The 11,105-nt window shown below is 39.2% G+C and overlaps 1 long non-coding RNA gene across 2 annotated transcripts; it reads left to right on the top strand.

Annotated features, from left to right (window-relative positions):
• Positions 1-252: 252 nt before the first annotated feature.
• On the top strand, positions 253-3,808 carry LOC144714332 (uncharacterized). 2 transcript variants are annotated; one of them, XR_013584325.1, is made up of 2 exons: positions 253-1,162; positions 1,582-3,808. It is a non-coding gene; the product is annotated as an uncharacterized LOC144714332 (long non-coding RNA). The 2 variants fall into 2 exon arrangements; XR_013584324.1 differs by having other exon boundaries at positions 253-1,216.
• Positions 3,809-11,105: the final 7,297 nt, after the last annotated feature.

The raw sequence follows: 11,105 nt of genomic DNA, 5'->3' as shown, positions 1-11,105 counted from the left end.
GTGAAGGTGGTGTACATCTCCAACCCCATGAGAGTAGAAGCCTCCGCTTCAGAGTTCAAGGACCTCGTCCAGGAGTTAACCGGGCAGGATTCCGACGTATCGGATCTTTCAAAATTCGGCAACTGCCCTTCCAGAGACGGTCCTGGCCGTCCGATGCAGCAGCACCGTCCTCCGCAGCCGTACGATGGGGCCTTCTCTCCTCACCAGATTGGAGATCTGTACGAGCCCCCTTCTTCTTCTTTCAACGAAAGATGAAAACTTTGGAAGACCCGTCTCTCTTGGCTGGCTTGCTGGCTCTGTGTTCTTGATCATAATCCATGTTAATGAATATGAAACGGGTCTTCTCACTTTTACTTACTCAATTCGAGCCTTTTTCTAATTCCTGTCTCCAAAAGAAGAAGAACATTCGGTTGAAGTGGTAGTCTTTCATCTGGAATCTTTGAAAAAAAAAACAAATCTCTTTTGGGTACATGCTCAAAACCCCATCATCATTCAAAGCAGATTCAAGTGGCCTCTGCTTGGCACTAATTTATTTATTAGTGGGTGTAGATTTTAAGCTATTTATTAGGGAATTTATTAGTCGGATGAAGAGTTTCAGTCGTTCTGATTGCATGGCACTTCTTATTTAGCAGTGGGTGTAGATTGTTTTTGTGCCATTTCATGGGAGTCAGATTAAGAGTTTTACTTGCTCACACTGCATGGTCTAGAATAAACGGTGGTACATCTTATAATTTTGCTGGAAAAAATGGGTTATAACCATTTTTTTCACATGATCTTCGGTTTGTACGTCATTGTTATGTGATTTCAGGTTGTCGAATAATGAAATCGCGTATTGACTTTTCTCTTATTTCTTACGCTGATGATGATTAATTTGGCCTTCCTACTCCCCGGTAGGTTTTGAATGAGAGAAGCAAGTCGATATATTAATCTGAAATGGAATTGCGGGGAAAGACAAGCTGAAATTCCCTGGGATATTCAACGCACACAACCTGAATTTTATATTTCTTGGACTGAATTTGGCAGGTTAAACAAATCGAAATTTTCGTCCTTGTTTCTTTATTTTTGCTCATGAAAATATCGCTATTGCGGGGATGAAACAGCGGACCAACACCATTGGAAGGCATTTAAAGAAATCCTACTGAAGAACAGCATAGACGATGAGGTGGGTGGGTTTATTGGATTATCGTTGAGTTGTTGCCAAGATATCTCAATCAAGGTCATCTTCTTGCACTCCACCACTCCATTTAGTAGTATCTCGAGTATCCTGATAATTGCGGTAGTTCTCATCACCGTTCTTTGATTCTCATGATTGAACTTGATGATCTATTTTAAGAGAGTATCTTGCCTTGGTTCCTACTCGTTGTTCTCGAATGGTTTTCTTCTTGATTTATCATCGGTCATCAAGGGTTTGAATTATTTTGTTCTCTAATTTTAAGACTACAAGGTTTTGAGGATTGCCTCGACCTATTTTAGCGGAATGTCTGTGATTCAAGAAACATTCTTCATTCTATTATCTTTTTGGAGTTTATTTTCGGCATCCCGTTTCATCAGAGTATGTCATTTATCTCACGCTGAATGCAGGCTTAAACTATTCTGGAAGCTCCGACGCCAACTCTCAACAGTTTGCAAGTGTCTTGAACAATTTTTTTAATGTGTATGGATGCAGAAATAGTGCGCACAACCAAAAGATTACACAATGTGAGTTATTTTTTGAACTTGATAATTATTCACGTCTTGCATCTCCACAAGGTATGTCATTGAGAATGAAGAACCCAGGTGTCTATAACACAATATTTATCCTAAAGTGTTTCAGGAGACTGAAGTAAAGACAAATTGATTCAAGTAGGCACAGAGCGGCGACTGTGAGATTGGTGGAAACTGTTGGTCTTCAAATATATACTAATAACGAGCATTTTTTTGCCACTTGACCTTCTATCTAGGGTTTGACAATCCCAGTCCGGTCCTGGTTTTTAGCAAGGACCTAAACTATACCTTAAGTTTGTGGGGTTTCTGCCCGGTCGACTCTGGCCCCACACTGGCCCCAGTCCAGCCATTACGGCTAAGAACATAGGTGGAAATTAGGAATCTTATAAGTCACTACTGATCTGATAGTTCATATGCTTTAAAAGAAGATGAAAAGACTAATTTTGGACGAGGGATCGGTCAGACTGAACCAAGCAAGGACTTGGCCTTCATTCATTTAGATTTCAAAGGATGAACCAAAATCAGCTAGGACTCATCCATCCTTAGCTGCGGAGTACATGACCCAATAAGCCTCTCCACTCATACAGAGAAAGCCTCAAACAAGAAAGTCCTAATTTTTCATTGCTGTGAAATAATGTCAATATCCACAGAATGGTGTTTTCTTAGTCCACATTTTTTTTTTGGTTTCATGAAAGATATACAATAAAGCTTGATAAATCTTCAAGGCTTAGGCTTTTACACAATTTCATGGGTGATGGCAACAAGCCATATGAAATAACATGCGTATAGAAAATATCATATTAGTTCTGTCAAATATGTTCCACCAGTATTATATTTTTATAACATAACGTTTACACATTATATATACCAATACCATCCTATTGATTTCTACTTGAGTGCAATTTTATGTTATTGTATGAACTATGGGAGAATAACTAGTTTAATTTGGGCCTAAACTTGTACAAATGTACTGATTCCATTTTGGGTAAACTATGAGAGTATTGCTTGAAATTTAATATCCTAAGGTGATTGATTTTTATATAGGTATATTTTTCTTTGTATCACATGGTGTTAGGCCCCTAATTAGGCAACTTCCTTGCCCAGAGGCATGCGTGCTTATTGGGAGGACATGTTTGCGTTTTGACTCACGATGTCTAATGACTGAGTCCTATCTGGTGAGATTCTGCAACGCACTAGGGGTGGTGACACCCAACCCAGATCTTTTAGGCCATCACACCTGTAGTGGTAACACCCTATGGATGGTGCGCGTGCCCATTGGCGCTCTGCGTGGCAGATCATACAGATCAGAGTGACCTACGTGCGCTAAAGTGTGTGTGTTGCCAATAGCGCGCGCGTGACGCGCAAGCCGGATGGCAGTGCGGCAATGGTGCGCGGAGTTGTGCGGGGAACCGCGTGACTGCGCGCGGGCATCGCGCGCATCGTGTGTGCGGGGCGCGGGGCGCGGGGCGGGAGACATCTCGCCAGGAGACTTAGGCAATTGGCACAGAATGGGCACCCAGACAACTTGGGGTGCGTGGCATCCCACGGGTTGTGCTGGACGCGCGTCGCCCAACTTGAGGCGCCAAACACGGCGTCATCCAAGCAGACTGAGCGAAAGGTGTTAGCACGGGTGTTGTGGTGTGTGTGATCGCCACGCCCACGGGCGCGCGGCACCCAATCAAAGGGCGCGCATGTAGTAATGGTGCCGTCGAGCGCACACTCAGCGCTGGGGGCCTCAAAATGCAAGAGCGCCCCTACCAAGGTGCGTGGCGCCTCGTCTCGTTACTTTGGTATCAATCCTAGTCTTCCCTTGTGTAATGCTTGTGACGACTATGTAACCCTTTTATGATATCAATGCAATGACCCTATTCCCCGACGGGGCTGCGTCCCCACCCTCTCCTCTAATCCCTTCTATGCGATCTTAAGCTATTGCAAAAGACTTCCGCTGCAAGAGATCAAGGCTGCTCATGGTTATGCTCCAAGCATTGCGGCCGGCACGTGCCAGATTTGAGCAATTTTCCTAGCTCAGACTTTGAAAATTTTGGGTAAACATTCATTCTAGTGTATTCGTATAGGAATAAAATTAAAACTTCATTTTATAGCATGTTTATATGATAAACTGTATGCGAATTTTGCTCTATATCTTAAGTTCTAAAATAAAATTTAGCATATCCTCTATTAGACATGATAAGGAATATAAATAAAATTTTAATTAAAACTGAAATATATGTCGACTATCATTAAATATCTTTAAAATTTAACTAACATGCCTTGAACACTCATAAATGTTTCATGTGTAAATATTTGTCAACATATTAATATTAAGATAATCAAAAATTTAATTCCATCACATTGGTGGAAGTAAATATTTTATAAAAAATATTTATAAATGATGAACTAAATCTGTCATTTTATAACTTGATAGTAGATCGTGGTTCATAAAAATATTCCTTTAATGTAACACAAAATGGTGGGATCAAACGACTCATGTTACACCACAAGGGAAAGGCAATAGTGCAAGATGCGAATGTGGAGGATGCGTCGTTTGAAGAAAGAAAGCAACGAGAGATACGACGGAAGATCGTGTGCGTGGGATGCGCAGGCTGGGAGACGGTGCTGCGGCGTTGCGCGCACAGTCGCACGCCTTGCCCACACGACTCTACGCGCAACGCCGAGGCATCGCCGCCCAGCCTGCACATCCCACGCACGCGTGCGGCGCTTGGTGTCTGCATGTGTGCGGTGCTTGGCATCCGCACGCATGCTCTTGGTGACCTGCATGCCCAGCACGCACGGGCCTTCCCTGATCCACCGCGCTTGAGCACCGACGGGCACTCGCACCATAAGAGCGATGGTCTGAAAGATCAGGGTTGGGCATCGCCGCCTGTAGTGTGTATTGTGGTGTCACACTAAAGGACTCATTGTCCAAATCATAAGTCGAGCACACTGACATGTCCCCACAATTAGTACGCATGCCTTTGTACAGGAATACCGCATACTTTGGGGCCTTTCAATAGGTCATAGTGAAATACAACTATCTATGCATAAGATGGATTTGGTATAACAAATCTAAGGACCACTAACACAATTGTGACATGAATCAACCTTGGTAAAAATTGGGTATAAACCCATCCAGGTATCAACCTCAGATGCTTGAATTTTTAAATGAATGTTGAGGATCCCCCGCCTTCCATCATGTTCCTCTAGAGGGATCAACCATCTTCATCATATGAGAAAGACTATATTAGGATATTACAATGGTATAATTCAATTTCCTTCTCAAATGAATGTTGAGGATACATGTTTGAAGACAAGTAATCAATGTAGTACAATATCATCATAGCAGATATGATTATACTTCATCATCAGCATTGCACATCTATTATTGAAGACTGAACGATGAATGTAATCTATGATTGAATTGTATGTCATATATAATTCAATAAAAAACCAAGGAATGCACAAATTAATCTAGTAGTTTTCTTGTATACTTTGCATCCTAAAAGTTTGGGACTAAAAGGACTGACTGGGTTCAACTTATTAGTCACAACATACTAAAGACCTTAATTTATTTTCCATTTATGATAACATAATATTCTTTTAAATTTGGTGAAATGAGATTCCTTTGGATTATTTTGATGTCTATAATAGGTATTCACTCTCATTAGTATAGTAGCATTGAATACCTTTTGAGTGAAGTTGGGATCGTGTCATCCTCTTATAGATATGGTGATCATTACTTGATGTTTATAGATATATTGGCTGATAACATGTAGCTCAAAATATTACTTTCATACATATTGCATTTTTATTTTCCCTAAAATGATTTACTTTCATCTTATCAACTAAAAATTTTAAAAAAGTGTCTTCAGTATATTCTCTTGAATATTCCTGATTTTGACTGATTTTTATGGATTTTGCTAGAAAATATTTAGTGGAGAACATGAAGAAAAGGGCTTTACACAAGCTGAGATGTTTGCATACAAAAAGAAGGTAGAAGATTATGAGAGAGTAGCATCTAGAATATGTGAACTAATAGACATAAAGGCAGTAGAACCAGAATTTAGATTTGATAGATTGGAAAGACAGATGGGGGAAATGGGGCAGGCAATGGAGAAGATGAACCAAAATTTCACTCTTTTGTTGCAATATCAACCTCTATCTAATCCCTATCAACATGAAAGCATGGGATACCATGAGCATGGAGATAAGGATGCTAAAGTGAAGCAAATAGATGAGGTCTGCCTTTTTTATATGTAGGCAAATGTTGTAGAGAAGCTTGGAGGATGCCAAGGAATGTGGAATTAGAGGAGTAACTTCAGGCAATGACATTGGAATCAAGGGAGCAGCTCAACGGTCCAAAACCAAAACCTAGGAGGGCACCCACTCTACCAGCAATACCAACAGAGAAATGAAGCTCAAACTCATCAACAAATTTTTCAGCATTATAAGGGTGCTTCAGATCAAAATAATGTTATGCTAATGTAGGTCATCCAGAGCATAAATGAAGATAACAAGAGGATGCAACAGTTCATGGAAGAGCAAGCATCAATGCACAAAAAGGAGATTGAAATAATAAGGAAAGGATTAAAGTACCAATACTTATCAAATCAGAAGAGGTACAACTCCAGCTGCAATTCCATTGTACCAAATGTAAGGTCTATTTCCAGCTCAAGCGCACATTAATCCTACAAATATGGTTAATGTGGAAATTGATTTTGTTCATGACAATGTCGAGGAACCATACAGTAAAGCATGGTGTAAAAACATGAAATATATTTTACCTTCTTATCAAAATAAATCTAAACCTAGTTCTTCTATTTATAATGAAAGCATGCATGCAATTTTCCTTCTTCATTCTTTTTTAATTAAGAAGGGTAAAATTTAAGAGATGAGTCAAATGAGGAAGAAAGGAAACCAGTTGAAGAATAACCTATTGGAAAGGAGGGTACCAGGTCCTGATACAGATCCTGATACTTGTTAGATAATTTCCTAATGCCCTCACAAGTAAAAAGAATCAGAAAAAGGAGACCACTCGTAGAATATCTTAAGGACGTAACCATCAAAATTCCAGTTTTAGAGGCTATACAACACATCCCTGACTATTCAAAATATGTGAAGAGTTTGTGTACTCCCCCTAAGAAAGTCAAAAGAATCCAACTATCAAAGAGTGTAAGGTTAAAACTTAGTTGTGAAGTTCTAGAGAAGCAAAAACATCCAGGGCCCCCCTAACTTAAATGTGAAATCAGAGGGAGGATTTTTAGTAGAGCCTTATTTTATTCAGGGTCTAGTATAAATATTATGCCAAAAACTTTGTATGATGCGTTCAAGTTTGGGGAATTAAAACCAGTAGATATAGAGCTCCAACTGGCAGATGAATCGATACAGAAACCTCATGGAAATTAAGTAGATGTGATTATGAATGTAGAGAATTATCATTTTCATGTTGATTTCATTAAACCAGATCTCATGGAGAGTAATGAGACCATTTCCAGCTACAGCTAGGACAATTTCTGATTCGGGGGAATGAAAGTTCAGGTTGAGATTGGGACATGATGAAGTGGAATTACCTATCTCGCCACAAAGGGATTAGTCCAAAAGTGTGCCAGCCTAGAATTTTCACCAATGAAAATTGTAAAAAGTGTACTTTTGTGGTGCAACATCAGCGAAAGCTAAACCCCCATTTTTATGAGGTTGTATCACAAGATATACAAAAATGGCTTAAGGCAGACTTTATATACCCCATCTCAGATAGTCCATGGGTTAGCCCTATTTATGTAGTTCCAAAGAAAACTGATGTAACAGCCCAAAAAAATGAGAAGGGGGAAGAAATTCAAATGAGAAATACTTCTAGTTGGAGTGTATGTCAATTATAGGAAGTTAAATGAAGCTATCATGAATTACCACTATTCCCTTCCCTTCATAGATCAAATTTTAGAGAAATTTTGTGGATAAAAATTTATTACTTTCTTGATGGTTACTGAGGTTACAACCACATTAGTATCTATGAACATGATGAAGAGAAGACTACGTTCACTTGTCCTCTAGGTACTTTTGCATTTAAATTTATGCTATTCGGATTTTGCAATGCACCAGCAACCTTTCAAAGGTGCAAGAGTGTAATGTTTTCAGAGCTTATATGGCGTTGTCCAGAGGTTTTTATGGATGTCTTTTCTGTGTTTGGAGAGATATTTGAGAAATTTTTATCTAATTTGGAAAATGTTTTGCAGATATGCGAGGAAAAGAAGTTGGTTTTGAGAAGGGAGAAAAGCCACTTTATGGTTCAAGAGGGGATTGTGTTGGGGCACAAGTTCAATGAGGATAGGCAGGAAGTGGAATGAGCCAAAATAAAACCCACCAAGGGGCTCCCACGTCCCGTCGCCCAAAAACAACTTAGTCTTCCTTGGGCATGATGGCTTCTACATATGCTTCATCGAAGACTTCGCATGGATTGCAAAACCACTCATGTCTCTCTTATCTAAAGACGTAGATTTTATTTTGGATGAATCCGCTAGAACTACTTTTCTGCTAATCAAGGAAGCCCTAATTAAGGTGCATATTTTTCAGGCTCCTGATTGCAACCTGCCTTTTGAATTTTTTTGTGATGCATCAGATTGTGCAATTGGAGCAGACTTGGGGCAGCACTTGGATAAGAAGCCAATGACGTGCTATCATGTGAGCAAGACCTTAAAAAATGATCTGGTAAACTACTTTACAACTGAGAAGGAATTACTTTCTATTACCTTTACTTTAAATAAATTTTGGTGTTATTTTTTGGTAGTTTAGTTAGTTTTTTCAGATCATGCTGCACTAAATTTTTGTTTTGTCAAATTTTACTGAGGTGGATCCTGCTCATGCTAGGATTCAATATACATAATAAAGGATATGTGAGGTGTAGATAATGGAGCTGCTGATCGCCTATCTTTTTTATGCAACCCCTGTCCCTCAGCTATTAAAGATGAATTTCCCAATTGATCACATTCTACTAGTTGAAGGAAAAAGTTACCTTGATATGCACACATATTGAAGTACTTGGTGACTGGTCAATTCCCTGATGATAGAAAAAAATTTACAATGACATTCAATATTATTACTAGAATAAACCTGAGCCTTTAAGGTTGGGTATTGACCAAACTTATAGAAGTGTTATGGAGGAAGAAGAATGGAGTATTCTCTAAGCTTGTCATTCATCACTTTGTGGTGGACATTATTCTTCTTAAATAACTATTTTTAGTGTATAATAATGTGGGTTTTATTGGCCACATCTGCATATATATGCTTATGAATATTTCATAAGATGTTCCAAATGTCAGGCTGCAGTGAACCTTAAGAAGAAAGAACATACACCACTAAACCCCATTATAGAGGCGGAGATCTTTGATTTATTGGACCCTTTCTCCCTTTGTATGGTTATGACTATATTCACATAGGTGTGGACTATGTTTCCAGGTGGATAGAGGCCATTCCCACCAGAAAAAATGACAAAAAAATTGTCCTAAATTTTTTCCAAGAGAACATCTTCTCTAGGTTTGGGAGATTAAGAGCCATCATAAGTGACAAAGGATCCCACTTTAACAGTCAACACTTCAAAAGATTGTTAACAAGATATGGTGTCCAGCATAGGCTCACTACATCCTACCATCCCTAAGACAATGTGCATGTAAAAGAATCTAATAAAGAGATAAAGAAAATTTTGATGAAGATTATAAAGCCTAGGGGGAAGGATTGGGCCACCAAGCATTCAGATGCCCTTTGGGCATATAGAACTGCTTTAAGAATGTCTTCTTATAGGTTGGTCTGTGGTAAATCATGCCACCTGCCCCTAGAACTTGAACAAAGAGCCCTGTGGGCTAATAGTTATATTTATCTCTTCATCAAAGAAGCAGGAAAAGAAAGGCTTCTGCAACTGCACGAGTTGGAAGCAATCAGAAATGAAGCATAAAAAAATCAATAATTTACAGAGCCAAGACTAAAAATTTTCATGATTAATTTACTCATAGAAATTTTTTTTATCCTTATAAAAAGTTTGGTGATATAACGCAAGGCTAAAACTATTTCCACGAAAGCTAAGATCAAGATTGTATTTAAATGTTTTGATAATGGTTAGGTATTAATGAAAAATACTAAGACAGGTTCTGAATTAAAAGTGGATACACAAAGAGTAAAGCCATACCTAGAGGAAGAAAAACCTCCTCAGAATGAGGAACGGGCTTTGGAGGAACCTAAGCCATCCCCATTTACAACTCCCCATGTATCCACTTACATGGGGAGTTGTAAATGGGGATGGCAAGCCCGTTCCTCGTTCTGAGGAGGTTTTTCTTCCTCTCGGTATGGCTTTACTCTTTGTGTATCCACTTTTCATTCAGAACCTGTCTTAGTATTTTTCATTAATACCGAACCATTATCAAAACATTTATATATATATATATATTGATTTCCTTTCTTTTGGTTGGTTTCCTTTGTTTTTGTGGCTTGCTGAAAAAAATCCAAGAATAGGATAGCCTCTAAGTACATGCTAAGGGCTTTGCTCCAAGTTTAACTATGAGGATCATCAAGCTTACCATGTATCAAGGAGCCACACCACACACCCGCCGTCAACCCATAGTTTGCTAGTTTTCTTTTGCATTAAGGGTAATCCATATATTAAGTGGGGAGTGCATGCACTTTAAATAAAAACTTCATATTATTTTATTTGTTTTCATGCAAATGTTAACACCTTGCCTTGACATGCCTAAGCCAAGTTGTTTTCCCTTTCACTTGTCTATCATGGGTTATGTGAGGATTTATGTGAGTTTCAAGGTTATGTCTCATGAAACAACCCATAGATGATCTTGGCAAGAGAACTTGCAAAGCTCATAACTTCATACCTTTCTTCATGTTATTTGGGAGATGGGTACTGTTGGGTTCTAGAGGCCTAGATCTGGATGAAAAAATTAAAAATATTCCACAACGGAAGACTTGAACAGAATCGAACGACATCATTAAAACCATGTAACAAAGTACCTTTGCACGGGTCGCATCTGTGATTTCTTGGATCCCAGAGTGAGATGAGTCGAGCTGCTCAAGTAGGCAGCCTCTAGACATATCCACGCAATCCTCGGCACGTCGAATCTCCTCCTCATTGACAAGCCCACGTTATTTCTCCGTTGTCGTTATGTGGTCCTGATTGCATCGAGGTTGGAGAGGGATGTGGGGAGAAGGGAGAAGAAGGCGAAAGGCCCTTGAACAATTCTGGCCTGGGTGAATTTCGTTCAGGGCCTTCCCCTATTTATACTAAGTCGGTATTTTTCATAAAAACCCCCAAAACTTAAGTATATCTTTTGACGTCCAAAAGACCATTTGCGTGTGTACCTCAAGGCCCATGTATCCATATAATTAATGACTCTAGCAGCCCAATAACCTTT

This window comes from Wolffia australiana, chromosome 17 (genome assembly GCF_029677425.1).
Source record: "Wolffia australiana isolate 7733 chromosome 17, ASM2967742v1".
Lineage (NCBI taxonomy): Eukaryota > Viridiplantae > Streptophyta > Magnoliopsida > Alismatales > Araceae > Wolffia > Wolffia australiana.
The sequence above is the reverse complement of the archived record's forward strand: the minus strand, read 5'-3'. Positions and strand labels throughout refer to the sequence as shown.